Consider the following 20,183-nt stretch of genomic DNA (forward strand, 5'->3'; position numbering starts at 1 on the left):
GATGTGCAAACATTCTTTTTCTGTATCTTAAGATATCTTCTTCTCTAAATGCACATTTCCAGGAAGTAATTTCGGGGGGGTAAATTCATGCCCATATTCTGGTAATTATCCAGTGCAAACTATTGATTTCCAGGGGGCATATCCAACAGAAGGTAGAATTTCATATATGAAATATCAGAATACTATAAGCAAAATAGTATGCAGATGTAGAAGATATTTTCCCTCTCTCTACTGAAATTTCTTTTGGAGAAAAGGTTGTGTAGGATGTAAAATATGGGTCTATAGAAAAGAGTCTCAAGAGTTTTACACAAGACAAACTTTCCTTTTTAGAAGCTTGAATTCTCATCTTTACTTTTCCAGTGACCTTGAGTCACTTTAAAAGAGTCAAAATCCAAATTTTAAGTCTGAAGATGTTTGGTTTAATTTTCATCTTTTGTCTCTGTCTCTTTTTCCCAGGATTATCTGAAGCACTATACAAATGGGAGCTGTTTTGAAGGCAAGTGTGCCGCTTGTAGCAGCCTGAGGACCAGATTTTCAGCCAAGAAAAAATCCTGTCAACAGAGATGTATTTGTTCACATGGACTAACTAATTGGGCTTTTTCTGAATACTTGAAGACAACCTGGTGAGATATCGTGAGAGAGCATTCTGCCATGGCTGTGCATATGTCAAACACATTGGGGTAATACGTGCTCTTATGGCTGTCTCTGTTGTAATAGCTCCCACCATCTTTACTGTGAGCTGTGCATGTTAGAACTGGATGTTGCACTGCTGACAGCAAGCACAACAGAAAAGGGTCAGACTGCAGTACTGCTGAGTATAAATCTTGAGATCATTTTCCATCTCTCAGCATTGTCTCTATCTATACATTGAAGACAGCATTCTTAATCCCAAATATTTCTGGATAACAGACAATGGATACTTTTTGGTCATTTAAAACCATCATACAGATTAATATTTCTGATGAGAAAAAATGACAGAATTTAAGATAAAGATAGCAAGTTAATATAATTTTTTACTGAATAACTACAACTAACAGAAGACTATGAAAATCTGTCATGAAATTGTATATGTGGGGTAACTGAACAGTTCCACCCAAATGGAAAGTTTCATTCGACCTTCTGAAATAAAATGCAAGAAAAAAGAACATAACTGGACTGATTTCTGATAAGATATAAATAATTACTTATTTGCTCTTAGAATTCCCCAGAGGGAAGCAGACTGTTGATTTTTTTTTTAATCACTGAAAGGGTGAAATAAATTTAAATGGGTCTAGGATGAAGTCTCTTGTTTATTGACCATGCATCTCAGAAAGAAATTAGGCATGATCTAAAAGTGCAGAAATAAACTTTCCCTTTCTGCACTAGTTTTTGTGTCCATCTGTTTTGCTTCATTTCTATGAAGAAAAAAATGGATGTGATAGAAAAATAGTGACCCACAAACCACACTGATACTGGCAACTGAAAGAAAAGAATAAAATGAATGGAAAGATGGAGAAAGATCTATAAAAAAAAAGGGGGGGTCTGTTTTGAAGGAAAAGCTTATGCAATAAATAGATCTGTTCTGTGATCACAAAGGCTCCTTGTATATACGGAAAAAATTAGCAAGAATCAGTTTGTTCTGATATCCAGAGATGGGGACAGCTAAGAGAAAGCATTCTGTGAATCCAGACATCAGCCACATCAGACATGTTCCTTCCTTCAAGGAAGGAAGAGCTTACAAATCTGTGTTTGGATTTGTTTTGTCTTTTCCCCAAGAATGAAAAAATAATTGTGATAGAGTTTGGGCAGTCAAAAAGACATTGCAATACATTGTAGAGCTGCTCTGGTGCTCTTACAGAGGCAATAGCATAGAAGAATTAATGAATTAAAGGATGGCTTTAAGATTCTTTGTCGTGAGTCAGATGGAAAGTCAAACACTGAGACTCAAAAGTCAATGACTTAGAAAAATACAAGGTAATAGTTTGAAGAAAAGAATATTTGTTTACTCTTCACAGGAAAGTTTGTGGCAAAGCTTACAATAGCATCCAGCTTTTCTTCTCTAACTATTTGACCGTTCTTCCCTTCATTTTTTCCACCTCCTTACGCTGTTTTCCTGGGAGGCTCTCCCTGTGTTACTGTCTTAAAAGGTGTCCCACTGAGGCAGCCAGCAGAAGTGTCTTAGCCAAGGGCTGCTCCAAAACTAGGCAAGGAATCACTCTGACACCAAGATGGTCTGACATAAAGGGCATAGAGTGACCTTTTTAGAAACATCTTCTCCATCCCACACCTTATCTGCAGTGAGTCCAAGCTGGGCATGTATGAAATGCTAGCATACAGGACTGGATTCTCGGCTTGTGTAAGTTGGCCAAAGCCCATTAACATCAATGGATCTATACTGATTTAAACCAGCTAAATATTCAACACAGTTTTAGTTTATCACCCTGAAGCTGTGTTTGGTTTAAGCACTATGTATGATACGTTGATATGTCTTAGAGGGACTGTTTTCAGCTAAAGGAGATAACCATCTGGTAAGCATGGGAATGTAAAATCAGGTTCTTGGAAAGATGTACTTTCAAGGCACCCTCATTTCTGTTGCACATCAATTTCCATTTAAATATTTTTCTACTTCACATACACAGAACAATGAAAACAGGATTAAAAACTGTGTCTGCATTTACTAGATTCCGATGCCATTTGGGATATTTTCTGGCTGCATCTAAATAGTTTTCTCAACGACCTTGGCTGATTTCTGCAGTGGAAGACCCATTTTCTTCTAATCCAGGAATTTGTTGCTGCATGTTTACAGCTGACCTAATTTACTGTCATTCTAGAAATATTTTTCCCCCTTGAGATGCCTGCCTCAACCTGGACAGAGAATCAGTGATTTGCTAATGGTACAGCACATAAAATTCTTTTTGGTTTGTTTTTTGCTTTACCTTCTAAGATGTATTGCAGCTGTAGCTCTTGTTGTAGCTGTGTTATTTAATGCAAAAAGAATTATAACATATAAATGTATGTTATGCATGTTAAAGAGGACCAGGAGATTTACACTGGGATTAAAAAATATTTTTGCTGTAAATCAGCACTTAGAAATCTTCTTAGAACTGTGCAAATATATTAAAAAAGCACCAATAAGTATGTTTAGTCATCCCCCAGGTGAGAAAACAGATGCAAAGTATGGATCCTGGGCTGGTGAAGGGATGAGACACTTCCAAGTTAGGCATCACATTGCCTGACTGCTAGTTGTCCTGTCCACAGGCATGAGATCACAGTTCCTTGGGTATACAGAACATGGAAGAATGAGATGCCTCATTAGATCAGTCCAGTACCTACATAATAAAAGATACCCAGGAGCAGCCTGTCAAAAACACCATTTACAAGCATGGACCCTAATGCTTGCCGACCATCCAATCTGTGGTCTTTGTAACAACTAGGATCCACTTGAAGTCTAACCTCTATGTAAAAGTTATTGGGGTGTGTGTGGGTGCGAATAAATCAGTCACAGCACTTTTAAATTGTACCATGTCAGCATTATGCCAGTGTTTTCATAACAGCTGAGTGTTCAGACAGCTCTCCAGCAACAGGGAGGACTGGATGGTTTCACACTTTCTTTCACCTCGGAGGATTCCAACTTACATCTGAGTTCAATTTCCTGCTCTGTTAGCTGTTTACGCGGTTTACATTAAACAGTCGTTGGAATATTAAAAAAAGGAATGAAGCGCAAAGAAGAGTCAAGATACTAGGTCTTCACTGTGCCCCAACGTGCTGTAATACAAAGCAACTTCCATTTTACTTTTGCTTGTCTTTGGCCTGTGAATTGCACAGTGGGCTAACTGGAAAACAATTGCTAACCCTTCCAAAATAGTTGATCTGTTTTTGTAGGAAAGGCATTCTTCTGGAAGGAGTTTTGAATCCCTAATGCTAAACCAAACCTGGAATCAGCTTTCCTACTTTCTAGAAAGAAAAGTAGTCATTGTGCAGGCATCATAACCTGCACATTCAGATGTGCTTCAAAAGAAGGACCCCACCCCTGCTGAATGGAACATCTCATGCTGTTTTGGGCTCTGATTTCTGTATTCCATTTAACAACTGCTTAATGTAAAATGCTTAAACAGGGAACACGTCAGGAAACAAAATTTTTAATTTCCATCTGAAAGACTAAACTTCTAGTGTTTTGCTTGCTAATCTCATAAATCTTTTATTCCTTTGCTTAATAGCATAGTGCTAAGAGAAGGGATGTGAGAGTGCCTGTCTGTTCCCAGCTCAGTCTCAGAGTTAAGGAACTTCACTAGGATGGAGAATTTCTGAATTTGGACCCTTTCAGACTGAACAGGAAATTAAACCCAACTCTGTGAATTCTGCAGACAGTGCTCTAACTATTAAGGTATGGCACAAACACTGACTGATATCTTTCTGGTAGTTGCATTTCACAAGAAAGTGGGGCGAGAAGAGAGTTTGACTAGGATCCTAACACCAATGGCACATCTCCAAAACATATTTGCAGGAACTTTCATTTTTCTTGTTCACAATTAATGAAAAACTGCTCAGTCCTGACAAAACAAACAGGAGAATGTATTATAAATTTATAGCAGTATAATGAAGACACCTTCAAAGGAAGAGCCAGTAAAAATTTTGTCACCTGGCCCTACTTAACAAACATGTTTTTCAGAATCCAAATTCCACTTCAGAACACATAATTCTTTCTCCAGAGCCATTTTTTTTCTTCTACTTTCAAAATTTAGTTTATTTTACCTCTTTTCCTTTTGCTGAAAAAACCCCCACCATTTCACTTCAGTGATGCAGATGACTGCATGAGTCTCAGGACATGAAACAGGAGGAGTAGCTTGTGTAGAAATGCACAAGAGTTAGTGAAGGAACAACCTGATGCACTGGATTCCTGAGTGCAAAACCTATACTGGCCTGATTTGCTCATCACTTAAGGGAGACAAGCTCAGCATTTTTATAAATGTATCTGGCTACTTAGTTGCCTGTCAGCAGAAGCCATTTATTGAAAATCTGGCATTCTTGTGCAAACTGATGAATCACACTGGAAAAACATTTTGCTGTCATATTGGAAGCATAGAGAAGAATGTTTTTCTCTTCCAGTATTTAAATGATCACATGTATCTTTTGTTAGTAAAACTATAAGAATCATAGACCTTGCAGAACTGCTTGAGGTCAGAACAGACTTCTGGAGGTCAGCTTGTCTAAAACCCTGCTCAAAATAGGTTGCTCAGACCTGCGTCTACTAAGGGTTTGAATATCTCCAAGGATGGAGACTCCACAGTTTCTCTGAGCTTTTGTTCCAATGTCTGACCATTCCCTCTGTTTTTTCTTATGTTTAAATGGAATTTCCTGTATTTCAGTTTGTGCCCCTGGCCTCTTGTCTGTTCGCTGAACACTCCTGGGAAGAGTCTGTCTCCCTCTTCTTCTCAGTCCCCTTCCCCCTTCAGATATTTATACACACTGATAAGATCCCCCTGAGCCTTCTCCTCTCCAGGCTAAACATTTATTCAGCTCTTTCAGACTCCAGCACCTTAACCTTCTTCATGACCTTTTGCTGAACTGGCTCCAGTGAGTCCATCTCTGCCTTGTACCAGGGAGCACAGAATAGAATCTAGCACCTCAGACATGTCTTGTCAATTGTGAGCAGAGGTGAAGAATCACCTCCTTCCATCTTCTCACAATACTTTGGCTATTGCAGCCTGAGGTACCATCAGCCTTTGCCACAAGGGCACAGTGCTGGTGCATGGTCTACTTGCTGTCCACTAGAACCCCCAGGTCCTTTTTCTGCAAAGATGCTTTCCACCTGGCCATTCTCAGCTCATGCTGGTGCCTGGGGTTATTCCTGCCTTCAGGAAGATGAGAGCCAGTGTTTTGGAAGTTGCTGGTAATACCACAGGAATTCAATGGCTGAAGACAGCACTGTGCAGTAAAGTCTTAATGTTCTGTCTTACAGAGGAGGAGGTTATGTAGACTGGGTGAAGAAATAGTTTTAATTTAGAGAAATGAACAAATTATTACAAATAGATAAACAATCATTCAGTTACTGCCACCCTCATTTTAAGATATCAGTGAGTGAAAGGCAGAAGGATTAGACAAATAGGGGAGGTTTTCTGATCCTCCAATCAAATGACTTTTTTGGAAAATATCCATTTCTTGTAAAGGAATAATCCAAAATCTTCAACTACACTTAATAAATAACTGATACTTGGCAGATTTGACTGCACATGCTGCTGTTATCATAGGTTTATTTTAAGACTGGTAAATTAGCAGATGTTCTAGATAGTTCGTCCTTTTAATCCATCTCATTTAAATTTCCTCTTCTCCAGTGACTCATTAACATTCAAAATCCTATCTGCCCTTTTCTATTTGGGGTTAATGAGATCCATATAAATGGATACTATGTATTCCTCTAGATTTTTAAATGTGTTTATTGTTATTTTTTGTCTTTTTAGAGATTGATAATGGCATACAGTCAATTCATTACCCATTCTGGAGACCATAAGCATTAATAATCTCCTTTAACACAAAGCCATAACTGTATGGCATGTCTTAGAATTAGTTTAGTTAAGACAGATTTTAGAAACCAGATCTAGATATCAATCATTTCAAATTATTTCTCCCCACCCCTTTATTATTCACAGAAACCACTTGGAAATCTCAGCATTGAAATGCTTTCTTATGAATTTTTTCATTAATGCAGCTCCCCTCTACACACACATATAATACTGGGACTTGACAGCTGGCCTGTTGGCACCATTTGCTTAGACTCCTTGAGGGGAAAATAAACCTTCTAAAGAACCCTTGGATTTTACAAACAGGTTTTAAAAACAAAAGATCTGTCAAATTCTAAGACTAAGAGCTTTGCCAGTACAGCTAAACATTCAGCTTCACTATCCTCTGCTTTACATCTCTGTATCTAAGAAGAAGTGGGAGAACTGCTGATAATGACAGGTCACACTATTTTCAGCATAGTGTCTGTTCTTAAGTCAGGATGTTATTGAGAGTCTGAATTTATTATGCTCAAGGTGTAATGTTTTTATTTACCCTTGACCCTGGATGATAATGTGATTCATACAGCACTCTTTGTAAAGACTAGGGGCTCTGTTCAGGTGTTTGTAAACAGGCAGCTTGTACAGCCTGAGACTCCACAGATCAATCAAGAAGTCAGAAAGGGTAGCTCAGGACTTTTCAGTGACGTTAAGTGCTTGGGTGTACAACCCAGCCAAGCCAGAATTCAAGGCTAGGTCAGACTCTCTCTCTGCAGGTTGCTGTGCTCTCAGAAATCAGATCTTGCTCCAACATATAGCTCTGAGAGCTTCAGTCTTTCAGTAATAAGATACTGATATCCTGTTATTCATCTCCTCCCCAAAAAATGCTTAGAGTAGGAAGAATTTGTGATTCAATGAAACATTTGTTCAGTGGGTGCAGCCAAAGCAAAATAGTTTCCTTCCTTGTCTGCAATAAAACCGGTTGTCTCCAGTTTATGAGTGACTTCTAATATCCTCTTCCATTTTATCACAAAAGAGTACAACACAAAATATCTGTGTGATCTAAAGTAACTATTAGATTATTTTTAATGATTTAGTGATGGGTGGTGTTTTATCTATATTGTTTCTTTCAACAGCAAAGATACGATTGCCGTTTTTATACAACAGCAGTAGGTTACATTGTGAGTAATGGCGTACAAGTAATTTCTGGGACTGACTTCTTAGCTAGTGTAACATGACCCATGACAAGTTTAAAACATGTGAGGAGTTGGCAGCAATTGCAAAGGAGGACACCACTCAGCAAAAAGGTGTGGTGATTTCTAGCCCCAAGAGGATTGCCTGAAAAGTTCATCCAAAAGCTCATATGAACATATGTGTAGCAAAGGAGATCCTTGCAAACAAGTAAAAAGCCAGACACAAAGTCATCCTAAGTGAAAAGATAATCTCAAGGAATAAATGCGATTACTGAACAGAAAGTGGGACATGGGTACTATAAAACCCTGATAAAGAGCTGTTGATGTGGGAATACTGTAAGAATCAACATTAATGAAAAGTCTGGAAGGAGACTGTCTTTACTCACAAATGAATAAAATTAGTGTATATTTAAACATTAAAGCTCTAAAGTATGAAGTAGAAGGAAGGCAATAATTGAAACATTTTTTTCTTTTTCTGATAAGCCATTATTTAGATGTCATTCTAAAGAACTTCCTTGTAACTCCATTAGTTCGTGTCTGGTTTATGTACTTATTGAGCAAAATCAGTGGGCAAACTTCTCAACTGGTGTAAAGTCATTTTAAAGAAAATAAATTCAATGGAGAAAAGCCAATTTAGGTTACCAACGATACTGCTTCCTAGTAGACTGCTATTACTATATACACTGTGAAAACCGGAAGTACAACACAGCTTTATTTAGTAATGTTAAGGACCTAAACCAGCCAAAAAACTAGCTAAGATGAAAAGCCACAGTCCAAACTGTTACAAAATTCACAGGAAAGCTAGATGAACCTAAACCCTAAAGCCACATGTAACTCTTATTTGCAGAGTCATAAGAAGCCCATCCTGATTATGAGCCTTGAATTTCATAAAACAGGCATTGCCCTTCCCCTCAGCTTTTACACTGCATGCACATGTACTGTTGTGATTTGGCTACTGTTGGAAGGAAAAGGCTACAGCTCTGAATCAGCCACATCGATATGCACCAGCAGCAAGTGTTGCAGGGACAGTAAATCTGTTTGAAGCTTCCTGAGGTTCTTCTGCTGATGATGGCTTCTGCAGATACACTTAGGAAAAGTATTTGCTGGCTCCACACACCTCTGAAAATATTATGTACTTTTTTCTACCAATAGAGAATTTGGACTTACATGACCTCTGGAAATAGTACTTTCCCTCTCCCACTTCAGCTGAGGCAAAATAGACATCTAGTTTCTTAATCTGCACTTATCCCTTTAGTCCTTTTTTCCTGTAGTTTTACTTCCATTTAATTATTTTACTTCCATTTGTTTTTTATAACCTACAAAAAATAACAATCTTTTCACTACTATGTATGTCCTCATAACTTGAAAACAGGTACAAGCAAAAACCTCACCTATTATGTCCATCATACACAATCCTATAAAATAATTACCCAAGACTTTTGCTGTTAATCAAGTACAAATGTTGGATTCAAAAGTTTGTCCGCCAGTAAGGATGATTTCAATTATAGTCTATTTTATGAGGTTTACTTCAGCTGAACTCTGTAGCATCACAAGTGAGTTAAATGTTATCATCCCAGCAGATTTTGTTCAAACTGCTCATCAGGGAAGTATTCTTAAATTATAATCCACTATAACTAATAAAACAACCGTGTATGGGTTGTAAGAAGAACGGATGACCAAAGTATAAAGAAAACCCCACGGCAGGGGGGGTGGAAATAGATGATCTTAAGGTCCTTTCCAACCCTAACTATTCTATGATCATATGATCCTTCGACTGTGCTAGAATATAAATGAACCCTGCTCATCACAATAAAAGCAATTTTAGTTTCATTTTGTTCTAGCTAGTAAAATTAGCATTAAGAGCAGAGATGGTCTTAATGTCCTTTCCTAATTATTCTATGATTCTATGATTCTGTGTTTCAGGATTATTGCTATATAGCTGAAATATAAAATGTAGGAAGGCATGAGCCAGAAAGGCTAAGTATCTACACTGAGATACATATATTCTTTTAAGAATTATTCTTTTACAAAAGACTAGAAAATTATTGTGGATTTCCAAGCTACTGGGTGCAGTATGAAAATATCAGAGCTGATACGGTATCAGACTTTTTATCTGTTAATTCTCTGTTGAGTCAATTCCAAAGACTGCAAATTAACCAAAACAGTTTTGTCCTACTGGAGCAATAGTCTGGTGAGAATGGGCCTTCATCCTTATCGAACTTGCTATGGTAAAAAAGTACGCATAAACACAACTTACAGGAGCTGTTGCTCCAGGCAAATGTATAACTACAATATGCTGGACAGATGAGGACAAACCTTTGAAAATAAATGATTTTAAAAGTTTTTATTTTCCAGACTTATGCTAAGCTGCCCTCAGGACAGGAAGCCTTACAGTATGATCTATTCTGTTTTAACCTCAGTCGTAGACTAAGATCTATTCTATTTTAAACTCCCCCACTTGAGAATTTAGAGTAGGCTGTCCCCTCCATAGCAATAATGTCTGTATGCCAGGAGACAGCCATCCCATGGGGAGATAATTTTGACACAGTGACATAAAGCACACTTCACGTTCGGTGACCCTTCAGGGCTGTTGCAGAGTACTCCCTGCCTCACCTTTCTATACCTCTCCTCCCTTTTGGCTGCTGTTGTCATTCCCAGCCCCTTGCTGGAACAGCTTGTCAAGGGATTTCCTGCGCTACAGAGGAATAGGTCGTTCTGAAGGTCAAGTACAGCCGTGAACGCTCTCATCTGCTGCAATGGAAAACACTGGGCCAAAATCAGCATTTTGTTGAAACTCTTATGCAGTTTTTTTTACTGAAGACACCAGAAAGACCTTCAGCAAATAAGTTTAATAGGTTGAAGTTTGCAGGCATTGAAACTTCTGTCTGAAAGTGGTTTATCCCTGATATCATGGAACAACTCAATCCTTGCATGTGGATACTATGCAGGACACACCAAGTAAGAATTTTAAGTAGGCATTTTGAATAGGATAAGGGGGAATGGGTTAAAATTTAAGCAGGGCAAGTTCAGGTTAGATATAAGGAAACTGTTGTTTACTGAGAGGGTGGTGAGCCCCTGGAACAGGTTGTCCAAGGAAGTGGTAAATGCTCCATCCCTGGCAGTGTTCAAGGCCAGGCTGGAGAGAGTCCTGGGTGACAGTTTAGAGTGAGACATCCCTGCACGTGGCAGGGGGTTGAAACTGGATGATCTTAAGGTCCTTTCCAACCCAAACCCTCTCATGCTTCTATGCTTCTATGATTCTGTGATTCTAAGATTCTATGATTCTTTGCCTATGTCATCTGAGCCGTTCAGCCTAGAGTTAAAAAGGGGGAAAAGTATAAATGTGTCTCTAGCATTAAAGAAAGGACTAGGAATGGGAAGCCTTAATTTCAGTATCTATGTCAAACTCTATCAAAACCATAAGAACAGCTGCACTGGTTCAAATGAGAGGTCCATCTCCACTTTTCCCGTTTCCAGCAGTATACTTTGGGAGTTTGAAGGACCAGAGACAGGATTCCAAGCAGCTATGTCCAAACTTCTCAGAACTGTATCACATCCTTGCTTGCACTGACTGGAAACCCTGATCCCAGCTTGGCACAGGCCATGTATTGGAAGCTGGTCGTTGTCTATATTTCCTACATCAATGACAAGTTTAAGAGGCATGACTGAGCTATTGTTCTCCTATTCATGTAGACAATTATTGGCTGAACAGAGCATGCTGGAGCTGTTCCTTCTCTGATGTGTTCCTGAAATGCTCAGTACAGACTTTGCTGGAGGCTATAACATCACTTTCTCTGCTATGAAGAGTAGTGAACTGTGTACACAAGTTGTACATACTTTGTCTGCTAATTAAGCCTGGAATTTTTTTCTGAATTGTTTTCATAACATAATAATTTATACAACAGGAATGAATGAGTTAGATTGAATAATAGAGTTCAGAGGTTATCAGAGGATAGACTCCACCCCCTGTTGCTCTGTGAATACGAGATGCTCATGGCAGGCCATTTTCCCTAGATCTCACCCTGCAGAGATTTTCCCCTGTACCCTGCCTTGTAAAAAGGAGTAGAAAATCACCCTTGTGTCATAATTAGAATGGGCTCTTGGAGCCCCTACATCGACAGGCAGCAAATTACAATGTCCCCTGACAGCAGTAGTCCTCAAATTGCTCAAATCTCCAACAGTCCCAGTCACATCTCCCTGGCCACCGTTATCCAGACTAAGCCTCTGTGCAGTCATATGCAGCAGAGATCAAAGACTGTGGGTACATCTAAGGCCTCTCTGCTGCAGTGTGACATGTCTAGCACCTGCAGAGAGGGCTTCTCTCTCCCCCAGAATTCTCTGAATCCTCTGAATGAAGAAGAATGTGCAAGGTCTCTCATGTTTTGTCACCAGTGGGCTGATGCACTTCTAAAGAGGCAAACCCAAGGAACAGTTTTGGTAAGCAGATGCCTAGAGGCAGCCAAAAATATAGGACACTTCCCTTATTATATTTTTCTCTCTTCCAAATTTTTTCAGCCTGAGGGATTTCCTAAGCCTAGTGCGGTTTGTCTGTTAGGTAACTACCAACAGATGTACTTTTCCAAGTATTTCCCTGACCTTTGATTGAATCTACATAGACTTCTTTTGTACGTACATCCTTTGGCAAGAAATTTCACAGAAACTGTACCCAGTGCCAGAGAGCCACCTCCTTTGCTCTTTTAAATCTTTAGCTTCATTTGATAAGCCCTTATCCTTGTACAGGAAGACAGTGAACAACTAAGACACCATGGCCTTGTCCATACTACTCATGATTTTATATACCTTTAGTACAATATCTCCTTTTGGTTATTTTATCTCGCAACTCAGAGACGTGATTGTTAAGCAATCACTGGTGAAATTTTCTCCACATGTTGTACAGAGAACCTGGGTTGTCACAATTGTGAATGCTGATATTAGAGTCAGTTTGCCAAGAGCTCTGTATTGCAGTTTAATTGCTATTACGAATCTCTGCTCATGTAAAAATGATGATCACGTTTGTAAAAGTTATGTCGAATTACATAATGTTTGTATATTCTTAAGATTTCACATGCAGAGAAACTTCGTAACTTTGGTTTTTATGCTTAGAATATAGTATCCTGATCTCTGAGTTTAGGATTATTGACAAAGGACAAGGCAGTTTGACCAACCTTACAGCCTTCTATGAGGAAGTAACTATGTGGAGGGATGATGGTAGAGTGGTAGATGTGGTTTTTCTTGATTTCAGTAAGGCATTTGATACTGTCTCCCACAGAAACCTCATGGATAAGCTAAGAAAGTGTGGGCTTGACGATCAGGTAGTGAGGTGGATCAAGAACTAGTTGAAAGGAAGAAGGCAGAGAGTTGTGGTCAATGGGGCAGAATCTAGCTGGAGGTCTGTGACTAGTGGAGTCCCTCAAGGGTCGATGCTGGGACCAGTGCTGTTTAATATTTTCATCAACGACCTGGATGAGGAAACTGAGTGTACCCTCAGCAGGTTCGCTGATGACACTAAACTGGGAGGAGTGGCTGACACACCAGAAGGCTGTGTTGCCATTCAGCAAGACCTGGACAGGCTGGAGAGCTGGGCGGGGAGAAACTTGATGAAATTCAACAAGGGCAAGTGTAGAGTCTTGCATCTGGGGAAGAACAACCCCATGTACCAGTACAGGTTGGGGGTTGACCTGCTGGAAAGTAATGAAGGGGAAAGGGACCTGGGGCTCCTGGTGGATAGGAGGATGACCATGAGCCAGCAATGTGCTCTTGTGGCCAAGAAGGCAAATGGCATCCTAGGGTGCGTTAGAAAGGGTGTGGTTAGTAGGGCAAGAGAGGTTCTCCTTCCCCTCTACTCTGCCTTGGTGAGGCCAAATCTGGAATATTGCATCCAGTTCTGGGCCCCTCAGTTCAAGAAGGACAGGGAATTCCTTGAAAGGGTCCAGTGCAGAGCCACAAAGATGATGAAGGGAGTGGAACACCTCCCTTATGAGGAGAGGCTGAGGGATCTGGGTCTCTTTAGCTTGGAGAAGACTGAGGGGTGACCTCATCAGTCTTTACAAATATGTAAAGGGTGGGTGTCAGGATGATGGAGCTAGGCTTTTTTCAGTGATATCCAGTGATAGGACAAGGGGCAATGGATGTAAACTGGAGCATAGGAGGTTCCATGTTAAAATCAGGAAGAACTTCTTTACTGTGAGAATGACAGAGCACTGGAACAGGTTGCCCAGGGAGGTTGTGGAGTCTCCTACGTTGGAGATACTCAAGTCCCGCCTGGACAAGTTCCTGCGTGATGTACTCTAGGTTACCCTGCTCTTGCAGGGTGGTTGGACTAGATGATCTTTCAAGGTCACTTCCAACCCTTGGGATTCTGTGATTCTGTGAGCTGTGGCCTTCTCCAGCCTCATGTGGGATTACTTTGTTCACAGTTATCATCGTTCAGTTGCTCATCTTTTCCCTACTTAAATTGAATGTTACACATAAATGCTAAATATTCCTTATTGCTACTTTCGGAATGGTAATAGTAACAGTATTCAACGTTTGTGTAATCTCTCTCTTTGGATTTCAATGTCAAAGCAATAATACAGTCAGAAAGACATCAGTGAGAAAATAATTCCATGATATCAAATTCCTTAATCAACCCAAGAACTAGATATAAAATACTAATTTGGATCTGTCCCAGCCAAAGTTGGGACACAATATAAGAGAGATGATCAGCTGCTTCACACTCTGAAGATGAGAATATTGCAGTACACGTTGGGAAAAATGAGGCTAGTTAATACAAGCTGGTATTTGCAAAGGTCTCATCACAGAACAGTAGAGAACATCAACTGACACGGCTTACCATATTTGTACTACATGAAAACTAGACAGCACAAGATTTAATAATCTAATTTCAGAGACCTGAAGTACAAAACAGGTACAAAAATCTGAGTTCTCTCTCCCTTTAAAAAGTAGCACAACAATTAGAGATATTATCAGAGAGAGAAAGCACAGGGCTTATGCTTCATTTATGCTGAGGAGACACCCTTACAGATGAAGTCTACACTAGCGAATGTGACAAAGACTAGGTGTACACCCCAAAACTGTCATGCAGTAACTTACACGGCCAAATCACCGGCAGGAGCAACTGAACTGTTGGCCAAGGCAAAGTAACACTCTTGTAAACAATACCCAGATATGATTCAGGAGCTAGCACGGGCAAATAGACCATATTGTTGTGGCTGCCCTGTTGTGGTGGGGATGAAGGTTTAACTGAAATGTCATACGCCAGTTAATTCTAGGATCACAGAATGGTTTGTGGCTTATTCTGCTTACTAATAAATATGCAGCCACAAGAGTTGGGAGTAATGCAGTTAAGCTCCAGAGAGAGGTAAAATTTCAGACAACATACTCCTTGTATTTCTAATAAATTTCGTGTGCCTAGATCTCCCTATCTACTAGGTTTGCTCAGGGGACTGGCTGGGTTATTTTTCTGAAGCTTATCATAATCTTTTTCTTTTTTCTTGCTGTTGCAAAGAAAACCTTGGCACCTAGCACAGCAATCTGGATTCCATTCTGAGAGTAAATATAGGTTCTTTTTGTATCTCGCTTTACTGTAACACCACAGAGGAAGAGAAACAGGGAGGATGCCATAGTACAGAAGGGAAAACAAACAGATTACATAGTGTAATATTTTTCTCATTTTATATACCTCCAGTGCTGCCTTTTCCATACAAGCTCAGGCTCCAGAAAGTAAAAAAGCTCAAGCTCAAGAAAATAAACCAGCATGTCGTGGTTTAAACCACGACACAGCAAAAATAGCAGCCATCCTAAATGTCACTTAAACATCTGCTGCTCAGTGACACTTTTTGAGCTAGGAAAAAAATCCAGAGAAGTAAGTTTTCATCTACCCTGGATGACAAGGGTAAGAAGAGATGTGAAGACATGGAGGAAGTGCTTCCATAGTAGCTTTAATCTTAGCTTGAATAATTTTGTCTTTGTCTTAAAATATATATGAAATATAAATACAAAAAAAAAGATGAACTAGTTTAGAGTTTTATAAGGAGGGGAATTGAGTTTAGGTATTTCTTTTCCTATTGTGGGAATAGCCTGTACAAATATAGACTAAAATCTGGAGATGCAAAAAAGAAAAAAAGAAAAAAAAAATATCCCAAATGCCTCTTTGCTATATGTTGGGTTCATTAGCTCCAGTGAGTTTTTTTTCCAGATTTAACAGAATCCTGTTCCTGGGGACATTTTTGGTAATGGACAAACTTCACTAAATTTAAGACAGTTATCTGTTTGACCACTGAGTTCATTATATGATGAAACATTATGGTTCTTCTCAAACAATATGCATTTAACCAACAGAACAAAAGTAACTAGCGTAATTACAGAGCTACATACCAGTTCATTTAACAGTTCCATCCTTATCCTTAAGGATTTTCTTTGTTGGCTTATAGATGAAGAAATAAAGTTTTTCTACCATTAGATACCTATTTCATTCAATGAAATTCAGATAGTGAGCAGCTTGAATGTGTCATGAAACAATAGTGGCAACTATTTAGCAGAGTGAATCCATCTATGTTATAAAGAGGAACTGTGATTTTAAATATAGTTCTGTCACTTTAAGTGAAGGAAATACAAAAACAGAAGAAAAGGAAACACCTAAGTGCTTGAATTTCACCATTTTGCTCTCTAAGACAGTAAGTATTGGATAATGTATCTTCAGGAAACTAACAGCTGAACCTACATCCCTCTTATGTAATGAAATGTAAAAAACTCTATGTCTGTAGTAGAAATTTTATTATTTATGATAGTGTAGATGAGCTAGGCAATAGCTTCTTTCACAGGAGGTAGAAAAAACAGGAAATGAGGAAGATTTCAGGTTTTTAAGCTGACTTTATTTCCTTCCTCTTTACATTATGGAAAATGTATTACATGCATTATCTGAAACCAGTATTTTATTTATAAAGTACTCCCTAATTTCTAAAAAGTCAAAAGAGCTCACATGGAGTTGGGTAGCTATATGATGCAAGTTACCTTTTCTGCTAGAATTGTGAGTGTGTGACTATTAATCAGATGGTTCCTAGAGGAGGCATTTTTGGAGCAGAGAAGGCTCAGCAGCATAGCTCCCCTCAGACAGAAATCGATGATTGATGCTCTGAGTTTTGGAAAAATTAAACTGGAATGAAGTCCTGAACCAGGCTTTGATGTACAGTCAATCGTTTCTGCACAGGGAAGACAGCTGTCTACATGCCCATTATAATCTAAGACTTAGAAAACCAATGTTTGACTGTAAAGCAGAAATCTGGAGGAATTCTCATGTCTGAAATTCAACACATGACCATACTTGAGCAAGTTCTGCATCCTATTACGTGTTGTTTGTTTTAATTAATGTATGTCCTACTAGAAGTGGGTAAAAGAAACATACTGACAGTTTCATTGTATTTGGGATTAAATCAAGGGTTTAACATATCATAGGCCAAATGCTACTGACAGTACATTTCCCTTTCAGATTATTTAAATGGTAGATTTGTTCTGACACATTATCTTCTGGAAAGACCCAATGTTACCTATGCCAGATACATGAACTGTGCAGTGAGTACTACTAACCTAACACTAGCTGATATGCATCACTGTAGCAAAATCTGTAGGTGTGATAATGAATTAATACACTAAAATTCTATAGTTTAGCCATAGAACTCCTCTCATGTTACCTAAAGTCTGGATGGAGTGACTGCATCAGTGGTTTTAATTATGAGTCAGTGGAAATTGCATTATTTCTTCTTCATGTGTTCATTACAGATCAACTTGATATTCCAAGGATTTATGATTACTTTTACCATAATGGTTCTTCCTTGGTGGGATAATCTAAGGTTTACATTTTGCTGTTGGATTTGGCATGGTTCTTTATTTCAAGTAGTCTAGCCAGAGATGCTATTTCAACTTTTTGGTGCTTCTTGCAGACGTTTGTATATTGTACTTTACAAGTATGTAAAAGTATTAAGCCCATATGTACTTTTTTGTGGTTGGCGTTGGGTTTTACATGTTTCTGGCCATAGTGTAAATTAAAATGTGGGTTAATAACTGATATCTTTATTATAAACATGGGGAAGCTTAGACTTGCTCAGATAACAGAACTTGGAAGATCCTGCTGTACTGAACTGTTTTTTATGAACCTATCTTTTAAAAATTGTGCTCTATTCTGGGAAACATTAGGAGAGACATAGTGTGATATACCATATCTAAAATTCTTGTGTTGATTTCAGTTCTGTTAACAATAGTGGAAGTGTAAATGGACAGCACACAAAAACCACTTAAATTTTAAGTAGATAAAATTGTGTAATATGAAATTATGTAGTTAAAGGGAAATTTTTCAGGAGAAATTAGGATACCTGGTCTTACATGAACTGATAACTTTATATAGAGTTTTATACACCTTTAGTAAGCAGTTATGCTTGCAAAACTAAAAGATACTGGAGAGTTTCTGGAGAGCTCTGGCACAAACTCTTTGAAAGGAACTATATAAGGAAAAGACATATTTGTGACATACAAATGTGCCACAAATATGTCACATATTTGAGACATACAAAAGTATGATGATTTTCATTTTATAATATTCCATTGCCATCACAAACTACAACTCCACTGTATTAAGTGGTCTACAGGCAAAAAATAGACACTTCCTGACTCTAAGGTTTGCAAGGTCTCCCTGGTCCATTTGAACTACTCGTTCAGTCACCAGCCTGCTCCTTCTTCTCATTCCACTCTGAGATTTGGACAAAGAAAGGGCTGCAGGACATACAAATTGTTCTGGGAGTCTATTCTCAGTTGCTATTTGACATAGTGTCACACCAAAATATTCTACAGCATTGGGTTAAAATGCTTCCTTCTCATAAGAGTGAGGAATGTAAAGCCAGTTACATGAAAGGAAAAACACCATTTTAGTTATCTAGCATGACCATTGACCATCTTATCGCATTAGTGGACATCACAAGTCCTTAATGTATCACATGGTTGAAGCTGTTATGAAGTAAATGAAGATTGTATCATGGTGTTAACAATAGATATACTTTCATTCATGTGGCAAGCAAAAGATTTAGATTTGGTTCTCAGACAACCTGCTGTACCAAAAATTATTCTAATGTGGAACATTCTGTTTAAAATAAGTTTGGAAATCAGGTTCATGGAAAATGAGAAGAAAATTGAAGATCGTCACCTGAAAGTGAGCAAGTACTGAAGAAACCCAAACCACTGGATGCACAGAGTTAACATTTAGGTAATGAAACAGAAAGAAGTCTGAAAACCTGGTAAAGACCTTTAGATTGAATACAAGCAGCTTCTGTTAAGACCTGGTGGAGAAGGGAGAGCTAGGGACAGGGCAAAAGGGAAATGTTACAGGGTAAAAGCACAGAAGTCGTGCATTCTGAACGGGTCTGAGCACAGCAAGTTGCATGTCTGGAGGCCAAAGGAAAGGATGTTGTAATAATCAAAACACACAGCCCTACATCTTAAGGGAATTCAAGCTGACTAAATGAATAAGAAAACTGTGTTTTAGCTTCCATATAAAGAAAATTGGCAAGTTTAAGGCAGCGTTTTGTCTAAACTTTGGATTTGTTGATTGAAAGGTCAGTAAGGCCGTTGTGCTGGACTGGTGCAAATTGGCTTAAATCCACTGAATCTAATCCTGGTCTAAACACTCCATATGGGCTCAGTTCATCTGAACCTAACAGACAGCAGAAAAGACAAGAGCCAGAAAAACGCTGACCAGCAGAGATTTAAAACATAGTAAGAAAGCCCTAAGGGTTCACAAAAAACAGTGGTTCAGCTCTTCATTCATCTGTCAGTCTCTCATCTACTCTGCTTTACCTTGGCTTTATGTTAAGCTCCTTCACTCCCCCTTAATGCTGCACACAGACCTGCTTCACTTTGTTGAGGTTTTCTTGAGCACAGCCCCTGGGGACTGGGAGAATCTTTTGAGTGAGAGCTTAATTGTAAGGTGGAATTACAAGGCATTTTGCCATTATGCTGTAGACTCAACATTGTAACTTCATAAGTTTAACGAGACTCTTTGATGCAAATACAATAAAGAAATATGCATTCCTGTGTCTGTGCTGCTTTGAAGGAACTTCAGAAGAGGTATCTGTGAGAAAGGGAAAAGAAAACTGAGGTTTTAAATAGGTAAGGCTTAACTTCTGAACAAAAACCCAGTGTTCTCAATAAGCACTAAGTTATGTTAAGGTTTGTGTCCAGCTTTAGTGACTAAATCCTCGTCATCTAAACTTCCATAAAACCAGAATTAGGATACACCTGAAGCTTCTAGCAGATGTCAAATGCAAAAAGAAGACTTGGACAGACAGAATTCTGAGGTGGTAGAAGTCATGTTTTAACATGTCTTCTAAGCTTACAAGTTTACAGAGTGAAGATTCTTATCTTCTAGGAGAGGTTAGGGCAGTAGAATGAAATCTTTACCAGAAACCAACTTGTTTGGTGACCTAATTTCTTTAGAAATCAAAACTTTTATAAGGAAAATCATAGGCAAATA

This window comes from Melopsittacus undulatus, chromosome 5, assembly GCF_012275295.1.
Source record: "Melopsittacus undulatus isolate bMelUnd1 chromosome 5, bMelUnd1.mat.Z, whole genome shotgun sequence".
Lineage (NCBI taxonomy): Eukaryota > Metazoa > Chordata > Aves > Psittaciformes > Psittaculidae > Melopsittacus > Melopsittacus undulatus.